Genomic DNA, 16,104 nt, shown 5'->3' on the forward strand with positions numbered 1-16,104 from the left:
TCAATAACTAGCCATCCCCTGCCACGCGTTGCTGTGGCCCAGTTTGGTGATCTGGAGAATGAAATAATTAGAAAGTGTTGGTTTCTAATATATGTAATTCCTTTATGCTTGTGGGTAAACGGTATTTCTTGCTCTTTCTTTGCCAGTGTTGATGTTGAGATTGTCTGGTTTGCCTACTCTGGAACATGCAACATGTCATTGTCCTTCTTTAGGGGTCCCTTTCAAATCTAGGATATTATATCTCTGTGTGTGAATAATATATATTTATCTATATCTATGGCTGGATGGCTCTTTATCAGGAGGGCTTTGATGACTTTTTCTTGACCTGGTGAAGAGAGTTGGACTGGGTGGCCTTAAGTATTTTCTGTTGGTCATGAAGGTTCTGTGTGGGAAGTTTGCCCCAATTCTGTCGTTGGTGGGGTTCAGAATGTTCTTTGATTGCGGGTGAAATATAAATCCCAGTAACTACAACTCCCAAATGTCAAGGTCGATTTCCCCCAAAGTCCATCTGTGTTCATATTTGTGCCGGAGATCCATAATTGTTTGAGTCCACAGCACTCTCTGGATATAGGTGAACTACAACTCCAAAACGAAAGGACACTGCCTACCAAACCCTTCCAGTATTTTCTGTTGGTCATGGGAGAACTGTGTGCCAAGTTTGGTTCAATTCCATCGGTGGTGGGGTTCGGAATGCTCTTTGATTGTAGCTGAACTATCAATCCCAGCAACTACAACTCCCAAATGACAAAATCATAATTTTTGAGTGATGGTCACTCCTTGTTTTGTGAGATATTTTGTTGCCGAATTTGGTGTGATTTCGTTCATTGGTTCTTTTGTTTTTCGGTACTCCTTATGCGCATAGCATTTTTATATATATAGATATACTAGCCGTCCCCTGCCACGCGTTGCTGTGGCCCACATGGAGGTTCTGTGTGGGAGGTTTGCCCAATTCTATCGTTGGTGGGGTTCAGAATGCTCTGTGATTGTAAGTGAACTATAAATCCCAGCAACTACAACTCCCAAATGTCAAGATTCTATTTTCCCCAAACTCCACCAGTGTTCACATTTGGGCATATTGAGTATTCGTGTGGAGTTTTATCCAGATCCATCATTGTTTGAGTCCACAGTACTCTCTGGATGTAGGTGAACTACAACTCCAAAACCAAAGGACACTGCCCACCAAACCCTTCCAGTATTTTCTGTTGGTCATGGGAGAACTGTGCGCCAAGTTTGGTTCAATTCCATCGGTGGTGGGGTTCGGAATGCTCTTTTATTGTAGCTGAATTATAAATCCCAGCAACTACAACTCCAAAATGACAAAATCATATTATCTGAGTGAAGGACATACATTGGGTTCTTAGGTGTCTTGTGTCCAAATTTGATGTCAATTCACCCAGTGGTTTTTGAGTTCTGTTAATCCTACAAGCGAACATTACATTTTTATTTATATAGATGTGTGTTTGTGTATATATGTGGTTTTGCGCATGTGTTGTAATGTATTTTTTATTTTATTTTATTTTTGCTTTTCAAGTCTCTTCTGTTGTGTTTTTCAGGGGTTTTATGAGTGATGGTCACTTGTTGGCCTGAAAGATGCACTGTGTCCAAATTTGGTGTCAATTCCCCCAGTGGTTTTTGAGTTCTGTTAATCCCACAAATGAACATTACATTTTTATTTATATAGATGTGTGTTTGTGTATATATGTGGTTTTGCGCATGCGTTGCAATGTTTTTTTTTTTTGCTTTTCAAGTCTCTTCTGTTGTGTTTTTTAGGGTTTTTATGAGTGATGGTCACTTGTTGGCCTGAAAGGTGCACTGTGTCCAAATTTGGTGTCAATTCCCCCAGTGGTTTTTGAGTTCTGTTAATCCCACAAATGAACATTACATTTTTATTTATATAGATACACTGTCATTCCCACTTGGGAAACCCATATAGCTTCAAGGTCATATCGGGAGGTTCAAGGGAAGACTCCCCATATGGTCCTGATAACCAAAGGGAAAAAGACACTCCCCCCATTTCTATTTGCACCCTCCATTGCATTAAGCCTGAGCGTATCTTTTTGTGTTTTAACGTAACTGAAATATATTGTCGAAGGCTTTCATGGCTGGAATCACTAGGTTCTTGTGGGTTTTTTCGGGCTATAGAGCCATGTTCTAGAGGCATTTCTCCTGACGTTTCGCCTGCATCTATGGCAAGCATCCTCAGAGGTGTGAGGTCTGTTGGAAGTAGGAAAAATGGGTTTATATATCTGTGGAATGGCTGGGGTGGGGCAAGGAGCTCTTCCCTGCTGCAGTTAGGTGTGAATGTTTAGCTGATCACCTTCATTAGCATTTGAAGGCCTGCCTGAGCCTGGGAAAATCTGTTGCTGGGAGGTGTTAATCTGTGCCTGGTTTTTTCCTCTCTGTTGTTTAGCTGTTATAATTTTAGAGTTTTTTAATACTGGTAGCCAGATTTTGTTCATTTTCATGGTCTCTTCCTTTCTGTTGAAATTGTCCACATGCTTGTGGATTTCAATGGCTTCTCTGTGTAGTCTGACATGGTGGTTGTTGGTGTGGTCCAGCATTTCTGTGTTCTCAAATAATATGCTGTGTCCAGGCTGGTTCATCAGGTGCTCTGCTATGGCTGACTTCTCTGGTTGAAGTAGTCTGCAGTGCCTTTCATGTTCCTTGATGCGTGTCTGGGCGCTGCGTTTGGTGGTCCCTATGTAGACTTGTCCACAGCTGCATGGTATACGGTAGACTCCTGCTAAACAACAGAGAGGAAAAAACCAGGCACAGATTAACACCTCCCAGCAACAGATTTTCCCAGGCTCAGGCAGGCCTTCAAATGCTAATGAAGGTGATCAGCTAAACATTCACACCTAACTGCAGCAGGGAAGAGCTCCTTGCCCCACCCCAGCCATTCCACAGATATATAAACCCATTTTTCCTACTTCCAACAGACCTCACACCTCTGAGGATGCTTGCCATAGATGCAGGCGAAACGTCAGGAGAAATGCCTCTAGAACATGGCTCTATAGCCCGAAAAAACCCACAAGAACCTAGTAACTGAAATAGTTAATTTTACAAAATATTATGAACATCATTTTTCATCCTGTCAAAGCCTCTTCATTTAAACAGATTGTGTAGCCTTGCAGTGGTAGTCAACACATGGCAGGGAAGGCACACTGCCATACTCATTTTCATATTCCGATCTTATATTACAGTGTGCAGTGGCATTCAGGTGCTAGCCATTCTGCCTCCGGAGAAGGAGAAAAAGCAAATCGGTATTACTTCAAATTTCCACTCCGGTTCTATAACCTGACAGTTTATAAGTGTTGTATTATTTCCGTTTTCGTTACATGGATGCCAAGGACACGTTAGGCATATATGAAAGGACGATAGACGTGATAGTGAAATGGCTGGAGAGAAAGGTACAAGATGTTTAGAACTCGGTGTAGACTTGAAAATTAAACTGTTACCAATGTTCTGGAACACAGTCACATTCTCCACACACATTTTTTTTTTACTGCAGCATCCTCTTTATAATTCATATGCTATTATCCTCATGTTTATAAAGATGAAGAAAAAGGGAAAAACTGTAAAATGGCTTGGATACCGCATTTCAAATAGGGAATCCATGACAGAAAATCAATTTTGTGTTAACTTCTAATTATTTTAGCAATTTGACATTTGTGTGTGTATGTGTGTGTGTAAATAAAATCATAATAAAGGACTTATCAGCAGTTTCATCTGAACAGCCCTGTGGCATTTTGCAGAATCATTTAAGCCTGAAGGCAGAAATGTGCTGTTATGGGAATAGTAATAGAGAAACTAATGCATGTCTCACCAAGTACTGCATAGCCATCAGCTAGGATCTTGCCATTTTCTTAGCCTTAAGGCTGCATTCCTATATCCATTTACCTTGAAGTGAGCTCCATATACCTTATGGCACTTCTCAGTAAAACATGTAGACTATATCAGTAAATGCTCCCAGCAGAATAGCTTATTCATGTGTCTGTGAGCAGTCCTGGATTTACCATTATGCTAAGGCGTTCTTAAGCACAGGGCCCAGTTGCCCCCTCCCCCTTGCCTGAGCCCATCTTCCTGCCAAACATTTTTTTTACTATGGACTAGCCGTCCCCTGCCACGCGTTGCTGTGGCCCACATGGGGGTTCTGTGTGGGAGGTTTGGCCCAATTCTATCGTTGATGGGGTTCAGAATGCTCTGTGATTGTAGGTGAACTATAAATCCCAACAACTACAACTCCCAAATGTCAAGATTCTATTTTCTCCAAACTCCACCAGTGTTCACATTTGGGTGAGTATTTGTGTAGAGTTTGGTCCAGATCCATCATTGTTTGAGTCCACAGTGATCTCTGGATGTAGGTGAACTACAACTCCAAAACCAAAGGACACTGCCCACCAAACCCTTCTAGTATTTTCACTTGGTCATGGGAGAACTGTGTGCCAAGTTTGGTTCAATTTCATCATTGGTGGGGTTCAGAATGCTCTTTGATTGTAGGTGAGCTGCAAATCCCAGCAACTACAACTCCCAAATGACAAAATCATTTTTTTTGAGTGAAGGACATAAATTGGGTTGTTAGGTGTCTTGTGTCCAAATTTGGTGTCAATTCATCCAGTGGTTTTTGAGTTCTGCTAATCCCACAAACGAACATTACATTTTTATTTATAAAGATTTTGCTTACATTGTGCAATTCTAAATTTGAAGGTGTTCTGTTTTCGAGCAATTCCAGACATAATGATAGAGTTGATAGTCTATGGGAGTCTGCCACAAAGTAGGCCTACTGGACCGACTCCCTTCAGAGCCCAGGTAAACAGCCTCCCTATTTAACTAGCAAGGGGACTCATTTGTCCTAAGTATAGCATTTTGAGTCACTTATACTACTGTTGGAGCCCCCGGTGGTGCAGTGGGTTAAAGCACTGAGCTGCTGAGCTTGTTGATCGAAAGGTTGCAGGTTCGATTCCAGGGAGCGGTGTGAGCTACCGCTGTCAGCCCTAGCTTCTGCCAATCTAGCAGTTCGAAAACATGCAAATGTGAGTAGATCAATAGGTACCGCTCCGGCGGGAAGGTAACGGCGCTCCATGCAGTCATGCTGGCCACATGACCTTGGAGGTGTCTACGGACAACGCTGGCTCTTCGGCTTAGAAATGGAGATGAGCACCACACCCCAGAGTCAGACATGACTGGACTTAATGTCAGGGGACTACCTTACCTATACTACTGTTGGCAGTTGCCAGCATGTCGTAATGGTTTTGAGTGTTGGACTGTGACTCTGGACACCAGAGTTTGAATACCTGCTCAGCCATGAGAACGTACTGGGGGACCTTGGGCAAGTCACATGTTAGCATTGAAAATGTCCTTAGGGTTGACATAAGTCAAGAATTACTTGAAGACACACAGACACAAGAAGATTTCCAACCACACAAACCATGGGAGAATATGTCTGGACCATCATGAAATTATTAGAATCCTAGAGTTGGAAGAGACCTCATGGGCCATCCAGTCCAATCCCCTGCCAAGAAGCAAAAAAAAATTGCATTCAAAGCACCCCTGACAGATGGCCATCCAGCCTCTGTTTAAAAGCTTCCAAAGAAGGAGCCTCTACCACTCTCCGAGGCAGAGAGTTCCACTGCTGAACAGCTCTCACAGTCAGGAAGTTCTTCCTAATGTTCAGATGGAATCTCCTTTATTATATATATTTTTTTCTTTCCCTTTATGTAATTTTGATGATGTTGTTTGTTGTTTGTGCTCTGGTTTTATTTTGCTGTAATATGTTGTCCGGTCTTGGCCCCATATAAGCTGCTCCGAGTCCCCATTGGGAAGATGGTGGCGGGGTATAAATAAAGATGATGATGATGATCATCATCATAATCATCATCATTATTGAAGCCATTGTTCCGCATCCTAGTCTCCAGGGAAGCAGAAAACAATCTTGCTCCCTCCTTCCTATCACATATTTATACATGGCTATTATGTCTCCTCTCAGCCTTCTCTTCTTCAGGATAAACATGCCAAGCTCTTTAAGCCGCTCCTCATAGGGCTTGTTCTCCATACCCTTGATCATTTTAGTCGCCCTCCTCTGGACACATTCCAGCTTGTCAATATCTCTCTTCCATTGTGGTGCCCAGAATTGGACACAATGTTCCAGGTATGGTCTAACCAAGGCAGAATAGAGGGGTAGCATGACTTCCCTGGATCTAGACACTATACTCATATTGATGCAGGCCAAAATCCCATTGGCTTTTTTTTTGCCGCCGCATCACATTGTTGGTTAATGTTAACTTGTTGTCAACTAGAACTCCAAGATCTTTCTCACACTTACTACTCTTGAGCCATGCACCCCCATTTTTATTACGTCTCCTTGTAAATCCTGATTGAGACTAACAAATAGTGACAACATATTTTGCCATGTGCTTGACAGCTGAATTCCTGATATTGCTTAAAACTGCTTTTTGATCCCCCTTTGATCTTATTCTCCATAAGTAAACACACCAAAACCAATGGGAGGTTAAAAACTGGAAGTAATATGTGCTTTGGTATGCTGCTAATCCACTTATTTGGATCTTCTTACTTTTCCTTTGGACTGCCATGATCCTCTCTATCAGCATACCCAGCTGCTGTGATCAGCCCTCCAAAACTTTCGCTGTTGCTGTATTCACAATTCTCTTGTCAGCTCAGAACACTGCCATCTCAAGTCCCCTGATCCCTTCTCCAATGAGACGCTTTGCTGTTTCATGATCTCTGTACCACAGCATACAGATATCTGCTGCAATAAATGCATGGAAAATATTAACTACATCCTGTCAAGTTGCTGGCGATTGCCAGACTTGGAGACCTAGGTTCAGATTCCCGTTTACCAAGATAACTCAGATGACTCTACCTGAAAAGATTGTTCAAAAGAATAATATGCTTTCTCTAAGGATACAAATGTAAAGGAAGAATACTGCTCCTCTTAATTTTTTTTAATTAAAGCAGCTAACACTATATTGAATTACTTACTTTCTTAGGCGATCCCTCGTTTTCCAAGGAGGATTGTCTTCCAGTATTCTTGTGGGTCCATATGTGGCTGTGGAACCCTATCCTTCCTCTGTATTTTCTTCCGCAGTATGGGCATTGGTTTCCAGGTGGGAGGCGGTCTCGGTCGGGGTTGGCTTGCCGTGCCTTCCTCTTGGCACGCTTCTCCCTTTCGCCCTCCATTCGTGCCTCTTCAAATTCTGCAGCACTGCTGGTCACAGCTGACCTCCAGCTGGAGCGGTCAAGGGCCAGGGCTTCCCAGTTCTCAGTGTCTATGCCGGAGTTTTTAAGGTTGGCTTTGAGCCCATCTTTAAATCTCTTTTCCTGTCCTCCAGCATTCCGTTTTCCATTCTTGATTTCGGAGTAGATCAACTGTTTTGGGAGACGGTGGTCGGGCATCCGGACAATGTGGCCAGTCCAGTGGAGTTGATGGCGGAGGACCATTTCTTCAATGCTGGTGGTCTTTGCTTCTTCCAGCACGCTGACGTTTGTCTGCCTGTATTCCCAAGAGATTTGCAGGATTTTCCGGAGGCAGCGTTGATGGAATCGTTCCAGGAGTTGCATGTGACGTCTGTAGACAGTCCACGTCTCACAGGCATATAGCAGGGTTGGGAGGACAATAGTCCTATAAACAAGCACCTTGGTATCCCTACGGATGTCCCGGTCCTCAAACACTCTCTGCTTCATTCGGAAAAATGCTGCGCTCGCAGAGCTCAGGCGGTGTTGTATTTCAGTGTCGATGTTGACTTTGGTGGCTGCCAAGGTAGTAGAAATGATCAACATTTTCTAATGTTAAACCATTAAGCTGTATCACTGGCATTGGAGAGGGGTTGGCTGGTGTCTGCTGGAACAGCACCTTGGTTTTTTCGATGTTCAATGACAGGCTGAGCTTCTCGTATATTTCTGTGAAGGTGTTTAGAGTGGCTTGTAGATCTTCTGAATGCGCACAGACAAATATACTGAATACACTGCATCCTTTACTGGAGGTATTTTCTTTCTTGTTTATTACGTTATATAGATTTTAATGGATAATGCACATCCCACTGGGAAACATACAGGGGCTGGGATTTCAGCTGTCCTGGCTTGCTTTCTGATAAGCAAGAGGCAGTAGTATATGAGCTCTTATTGGCTACATTTCTTGTACAGGGTTCCCCCTTTTCAGGGAACAGTGATACTGCAGTTTATCCATGGGTCATATCAAAATGCATATTTCTGGCCCAAACCTGCCCATGACATAAACTTGAGGATGATTTATACACACAAATCTCAGATAACATATTCTTTGTATGTGATTGTAAATAAGAATTTCTGAAAATGTCTTGTTTGAAACTTTTATACAAGGTTCCCTACAGTTTTGGGTCTCTTTGACCCAAGCTCCCATTTATTGAATAAGGTTTTAGTTTTCCCGATCTTAGCTTATATCATCTGACATATTTGCTGCCTTATACTAATTCATTGTCTTGTTTTTCTTTTATTCATTCTTCATTCTTTGTTTAATTCCTCAGCTGTCCTGGAACTTTGCTGTCTGATGTCCCTTTCTAAATGGGTAGTATTAGCAGTTATATATCATAAGGAAAAACATCATTCATATTTTCTGTTAATATAATGACAGTTGTAATTTGGCTCATTTGTCAGTGAATGTGCTCCAGATTGTAGTCCAGACTTAAAAGGAGCTATCCAAGGTCATCACTGTTATTTTCCCATGTTGGATTAAATTTATGGGGGCAATCCAAGTATTTATTAAATAAATAAATAAATAAATAAATAAATAAATAAATAAATCCAAGTAGGGAAGAAGTAGTTTCTGTACAGTATATTTGCTGAAAAGACAATTTTTATTTTAGACTAGCCGTGCCCTGCCATGCATTGCTGTGGCCCACTTAGGGGTTGTGTGTGGGAGGTTTAGCCCAATTCTATCGTTGGTGGGATTCAGAATGCTCTGTGATTGTAGGTGAACTATAAATCCCAGCAACTACAACTCCCGAATGTCAAGACTGTATTTTCCCCAAACTCCACCTGTGTTCACATTTGGGCATATTGAGTATTCGTGTAGAGTTTGGTCCAGATCCATCATTGTTTGAGTCCACAATGATCTCTGGATGTAGGTGAACTATAACTCCAAAACCAATGGGCACTGCCCACCAAACCCTTCTAGTATTTTCTGTTGGTCATGGGAGAACTGTGTGCCAAGTTTGGTTCAATTCCATCGTTGGTGGGGTTCAGAATGCTCTTTGATTGTAGGTAAACTATAAATCCCAGCAAGTACAACTCCCGAATGACAAAATCAATATTTTTGAGTGAAGGACATACATTGGGTTGTTAGGTGTCTTGTGTCCAAATTTGGTGTCAATTGGCCCACTGGTTTTTGAGTTCTGTTAATCCCACAAACGAACATTACATTTTATTTATATAGATAATAATATTGCAATATAACAATACAAATATATAATCATATTATAATATTGTAATATAATAATTCTTATATATGTAATATAGTTTTTTGAGTGAAGGACATACATTGGGTTGTTAGGTGTCTTGTGTCCAAATTTGGTGTCAATACGTCCAGTGGTTTTTGAGTTATGTTAATCCCACAAACGAACATTACATTTTTATTTATATAGATTAGTTAGCCACTTTAAGTCTCTCACTGGAGAGAAAAAGTGGGGTATAAATAAACATAATATAAATAATAATGATTTGGTTGTAATTATAAATCCTGCCCAGAGAGTATCTTGTAACTCAACCAAGCACACAAATGTAGTCCAGAGGCAGTCAACACATTAATCAGTCTGCCAAGTAAGGAGGAGGCAAGAAGGTAAACCATAAATCTGTTCCAATATTCTGAAGCCAGGATATCTCACCAACACAGTTTCCAAGTATAGTCCAAAATCCAAGGTACATTCCGTCTTTCAAGATCCAAGACTACATACAGAACTTCAGGCTGCTGTTGCTTCCAACACTGATGTTACTCCCAGCAACTAGCAAGCTCCAGCTATTTATGCAAATATCTCAGGTGATTCCCTCTTCTCAGCCAAATGACCTGATCTATGCACTTGAATATTTATTATTTATTTATTTATTTATAACCTTTGTATCCTGATCTTCTCTACCTCTGTAGAGGGACTCATACCGGCTAACAGCAAGGATTCAATGCTAACAATACAATCTAAAACATTGCATATCAACAATAAATTAAAATACATATAGACTAAAATACATAAAAGCCGATATATCGTCAAGATAAAATCATGTCCCACTCAGTGCGCATATGTGGTTGATAACTTTAGCCAATTGCCAGTCTCCACCACCATTCTGGGAATGCCTCGTTCCATCGCCAGGATTTCACTAGCTTCCTAAAGGTCAGGGGGAGGGGGCAGATCTGATCTCAATCGGGAGAGAGTTCCATAGCCGGGGGGCCACCACAGAAAAGGCCCTGTCTCTCGTCCCCACCAGACGCGATTGCGAGGGTGGTGGGACTGAGAGCAAGCCCCTCCAGAAGATCTTAATAGCCTTGATGGTTCATAGGGAAGACTACATTCATAGGGGAGAATACCATCTGTTCTTAATTGTAGCTGGTCTGGAATATTTAATTTCTGGTCTTCTATTTCAAGGCATTGATCCTGCCCTTGATCTGTCTTTCTTTGTTCACTTGGGGTTGCTGTTGTTCCTGCTCTGAATTGGCGGGTTCTTCACTGTCTGGCTGCACGTGTTGCTGCCCTAGTATTATTTATTTATTTATTTACAGCTTTTATATTCTGCCCTTCTCACCCTGCAGGGGACTCAGGGCGGATTACAGAGTACACATATATGGCAAACATTCAATGCCAATGTCTGACATACAAACATATACAGACATACACAGAGGCTATTTAACTTTTTTCTGGCCGCCAGGGGAGCTGTCGCTTTCATCGTCCATCTGCGACGCTGATGAAGCACTTCCGCATTCCCCGCATACTTTTTTGCTGGAGTGCTTTGCTGGAGTCTTCTTTATGGCCTCATAAATCAGTTAATTTAGCCTCCCCACACTTTTTAAGGTGGTACCTAATTTTCCTACTTGACAGATACAACTGTCTTTCGGGTTGCAAAGGTTGACAACAGGCTACACACAATTGGTTGGAAACCCACTCCAACCCGGGCTGGCTTTGAACTCATGACCTTTTGGTCAGAGTGATCTTAATGCAGCTGACACTCAGCCAGCTGCGTCACAATCCCAGTGCAAAATTTGAATCCAACTCAAATTCTGGGAGAAGCAATCCTTCACCCATATCCCCGTTGTCAGCACTAGTCATGACAGTCTCTTTTCTGAGTGTTAAATGTGATCTGAGTGTTAAATGTGATTTCTGCTCTATGGCAATACTTAGAATTGCAACACCTGTTGATAACTAGCTTTGACATTGCTTTTGTTTTTGAAAGTATTGGAAGTATCAATTGAATTATTCCAGCGGGAGAAACCTACAATATTTCCTCATTTAAAAAAAATGGTTAAGCAGTATGATTCAAAATGACCTAAAATGAATAGAGCAAAGAATTGCCAATCTTTGTCAATTCAACAAAATGCTGTGTAGGCTTCTATAGTCACTGTTTGAATTCAATTTTTTTTTCAGGGAAAAAAACTGTGTCTAACAAAAGCCTACATAATTGATAATTCCTGGTATAACCTTCTCAGTGCCTCTTCCAAACGTATGATTTGGTTACATCTGGTTCCTTTATGTGGTATCCGTGTGATCATGTTAATTTTGCATTGGAATAATCTTTGCAATGTGCAGATGTGCATGTGCTTTTAAAGTACTGGCTAACAAAACTGAATTCAGTGTTCCCTTTCATTTACTTTATTTATTTATTTATTTATTATTCAAACTTATATGCCACCACTCCCCTGGGGCTCAGAGCGGTTTACAAGAACAGGCTAAAATCTAACACAATTTAAAAACAATTTGAAACAATTTAAAAACAGCAATATTAAAAGTCAAAGGCCTGTCGAAACAGGTATGTCTTACATGCCCTGCGGAAAGCTGATAAGTCCCGCAAGGCATGGACTTCAGGTGGCAGAGTATTCCAGAGTGATGGTGCCACTGCTGTAAAGGCTCTGCATCTCGTTGCTGTTAGACGCAAGGTCTTGACATTGGGAATTTCCAACAAATCTTGGTCCTCAGACCGGAGGGATCTCTGGGGTTGGTAGGGGGTGAGGCGGTCCCTCAGGTACATCGGCCCCAGACCATGCAAGGCCTTAAAGGTAAGTATCATCACTTTGAAAGTGATCCGGTGCTCAATTGGTAACCAATGCAGCTGTAGTAAGATTGGTGTTATGTGGCATCTCATCGGAATTCCCGCAAGAAGCCGAGCAGCTGCATTTTGTACCAACTTGAGCTTCTGGATCACCGACAGAGGAAGGCCAATGTAGAGCGTGTTACAGTAGTCCAGTCTTGAGATGACCGTAGCCTGGATCACCGAAGCTAGGTCGTCCCTGGACAGGTAGGGGGCTAGCTGTCTAGCCGGCTGCAGATGAAAAAAGGCGGTTCTGCTAACGGCGGAGACCTGGGCCTCCATCGTCAGCAAAAGGTCCAAAAGGACTCCCAGACTCTTTACCAATGATGATGGGCGTAGTGCCTCACCATCCAGGGTAGGCAGCTGGATATCCCCAGTGCCCAGTTGACCCAGCCATAGGATCTCCATCTTTGCTGGATTCACCCTCAACCTGCTGGCACGCAGCCATTCAGTAACAGACTCGAGGCACTGATGGAAATTATCAGGTACAGAGTCTGGTCGGCCTTCATCTTCAGCACCAGTTGAGTGTCATCAGTGTACCGGTAACACTCAAGGCCAAAATCCCGAATCAGCTGAGCAAGTGGTCGCATATAAATGTTAAACAACAGAGGGGAGAGAATGGCCCCCTGAAGAACCCCACAAGATAGAGGGGACCTCTCAGAGACCAGGCCTCCCCTCTCCACTCGCTGTCCACGGTTGTGAAGAAACGAGAACAGCCAATTTAAAGCATGTCTCTATACATTGCAACTTACTTAGATTACCATATTGGAAAGACAAACGCCTGCCTGCATGTCTCACAGACCGTTTTCAGCAAGTGGCATACAGCTGTCTATTTCTATTTCTTTATTTTGGTATATCCTCTCCATTTCCTTTTCAGTCTTTTCCTTGGTCTGTTTGTAAAATAAAACAAATTTAAGACAACATTCTACACTCATATAAAGATGCTGATGCTTATTTTACCACCTAATTGCCAGTTAACTTCAGAGACTACCAGCCTTCAATACCAACTTTGTCCATTTAATTTTTTTTTGGTTGTTGTAGGTTTTTTCGGGCTATAGGGCCATGTTCTAGAGACATTTATCCTGACGTTTCACCTGCATCTATGGCAAGCATCCTCAGAGGTAGTGAGGTCTGTTAGAACTAAGAAAAAGGGTGTGTGTGTGTTACTTAGGCGATCCCTCGTTGGACGAGTAAGATGGTCTTCCATCATGGGTTTCCTTGTGGGTCCGTAGGTGGCTGTGGAGCCCTATTCTTGCTCTGCATCTTCTTCCGCAGTGAGGGCATTGGTTTCCAGGTGGAAGGCGGTCCCGGTCGGGGTTGGCTTGACGCGCCTTCCTCCTGGCACGTTTCTCTCTTTCACCCTCCACTCGTGCCTCCTCGAATTCTGCAGCACTGCTGGTCACAGCTGACCTCCAGCTGGAGCGCTCAAGGGCCAGGGCCTCCCAGTTCTCAGTGTCTATGCCAGAGTTTTTAAGGTTGGCTTTGAGCCCATCTTTAAATCTCTTTTCCTGCCCACCAACATTCCGTTTTCCGTTCTTGAGTTCGGAGTAGAGCAACTGCTTTGGGAGACAGTGGTCAGGCATCCGGACAACGTGGCCTGTCCAGCGGAGTTGATGTTGGAGGACCATCGCTTCAATGCTGGTGGTCTTTGCTTCCTCCAGCACGCTGACGTTTGTCCGCTTGTCTTCCCAGGAGATTTGCAGGATTTTCCGGAGGCAGCGCTGATGGAATCGTTCCAGGAGCTGCATGTGACGTCTGTAGACAGTCCACGTCTCACAGGCATATAGCAGGGTTGGGAGGACAATAGCTTTATAGACAAGCACCTTAGTATCCCTACGGATGTCCCGGTCCTCAAACACTCTCTGCTTCATTCGGGAAAATGCTGCACTTGCAGAGCTCAGGCGGTGTTGTATTTCGGCGTCGATGTTGACTTTGGTGGAGAGGTGGCTGCCAAGGTAGCGGAAATGGTCGACATTTTCTAATGTTACACCATTAAGCTGTATCTCTGGCATTGGAGAGGGGACGGCTGGTGACTGCTAGAACAGCACTTTGGTTTTCTCGATGTTCAGTGTGTGTGTGTGTGTGTGTGTGTGTATATATATATTGCTTATGTATGTATAGTTTATACATGAGGAAGGCACAGCTCTGTCACCTGGCTATTGGATCAAATAGTTAATCTGCAAAACCTTTATTATCATTTTCTGTGGATTTATTTTGTCAAGTCTGAAGTGTATTGATTTTGGGCATTAAATACTGTATTAAGGCCCAAGCAACGAGAACTATCTAGAACTGGAGGAAGGTGTGTGAGAAATATTTAAAACTAAATCAGAAAAAGAACCGAGGTGGATGGAGCTGGGAGTTCTTTCAACAGAAAGTGCCATCATGCATATATTAACCTTTATGTATCAAGGGGTGACCACAGTTCAGTATTCAGGCACTTGTTTTGCCTTTGACGCTAAGAAACGGCTTTTAATCAAAATGGCCACTGCTTGGATAGATGGGCTTGATTGTTGTTGAACATAGTATAAGAGAGTTCTATTTCCATAGATATGTGTGACATGTTGATATTATCACACTTTAAAGGGGAAAAAAATCAACAGTTATGTCTTTAGGTTTAATGAATCTCAGTTTCTGTTTTTGTGTTTTGAACATTGGCATGATTATCTGCATTTTAAAAGTAACAGAAAGCCTGATCAAGACTGCCAGATTAATTTACCACCTGAAACGAACATCACACCGAATTTCTACTTATATATATCTAACATAGGCATGCATTCTCCAGTGAGGCAAATGTATTCCTGCCAGTATTTTAACAAAAGCATTTCAACATGTGAACACAGAATGTCACAAAGTGTAAAAAAATTAACTGTTTCAGAACTGTCTTAGAATCATAGAATCATAGAATCAAAGAGTTGGAGGAGACCTCGTGAGCCATCCAGTCCAACCCCCTGCCAAGAAGCAGGAATATTGCATTCAAATCACCCCTGACAAATGGCCATCCAGCCTCTGCTTAAAAGCTTCCAAAGAAGGAGCCTCCACCACACTCCGGGGCAGAGAGTTCCACTGCTGAACGGCTCTCACAGTCAGGAAGTTCTTCCTCATGTTCAAATGGAATCTCCTCTCTTGTAGTTTGAAGCCATTGTTCCGCGTCCTAGTCTCCAAGGAAGCAGAAAACAAGCTTGCTCCCTCCTCCCTGTGGCTTCCTCTCACATATTTATACATGGCTATCATATCTCCTCTCAGCCTTCTCTTCTTCAGGCTAAACATGCCCAGTTCCCTAAGCCGCTCCTCATATTTATTTATTTATTTATTTGGTTTACTTTTACCCCGCCCTTCTCACCCCGAAGGGGACTCAGGGCGGCTTACACATCCAAGGCACAATTCGATGCCCATAGCATATATCAATAATAATCAATAAAACAAAATAACAAATTAGCAAACAACAACAACAACAATACATTGCATCTAAACCCGTTAAAACCAATAAAACCAATAAAATTTCATACAAAACCGATACAAACCGCTTCTTCCTTCTTGCCAGTCAATGTTCGCTATCTCATGGTTCAGAGTTTTCTTCCACATTTATCAGTCCACATATATCAGTCCTGTCGGTCCTAATTGCCTGGTTGTCCTATCTAGTTAGCAGATTGCCCGAAGGCCTGGTCCCACAACCACGTCTTTGCCTTTCTCCTAAAGGACAGGAGTGATGTCGATGCCCTGATATCCACTGGGAGTGAGTTCCACAGGTGGGGGGCCACCACTGAGAAGGCCCTGCTCCTCGTCCTCACCAGTCTTGCTTGGGAAAGCGGTGGAGTCGAGAGCAGG

Source organism: Anolis sagrei, chromosome 5 (genome assembly GCF_037176765.1).
Source record: "Anolis sagrei isolate rAnoSag1 chromosome 5, rAnoSag1.mat, whole genome shotgun sequence".
Lineage (NCBI taxonomy): Eukaryota > Metazoa > Chordata > Lepidosauria > Squamata > Dactyloidae > Anolis > Anolis sagrei.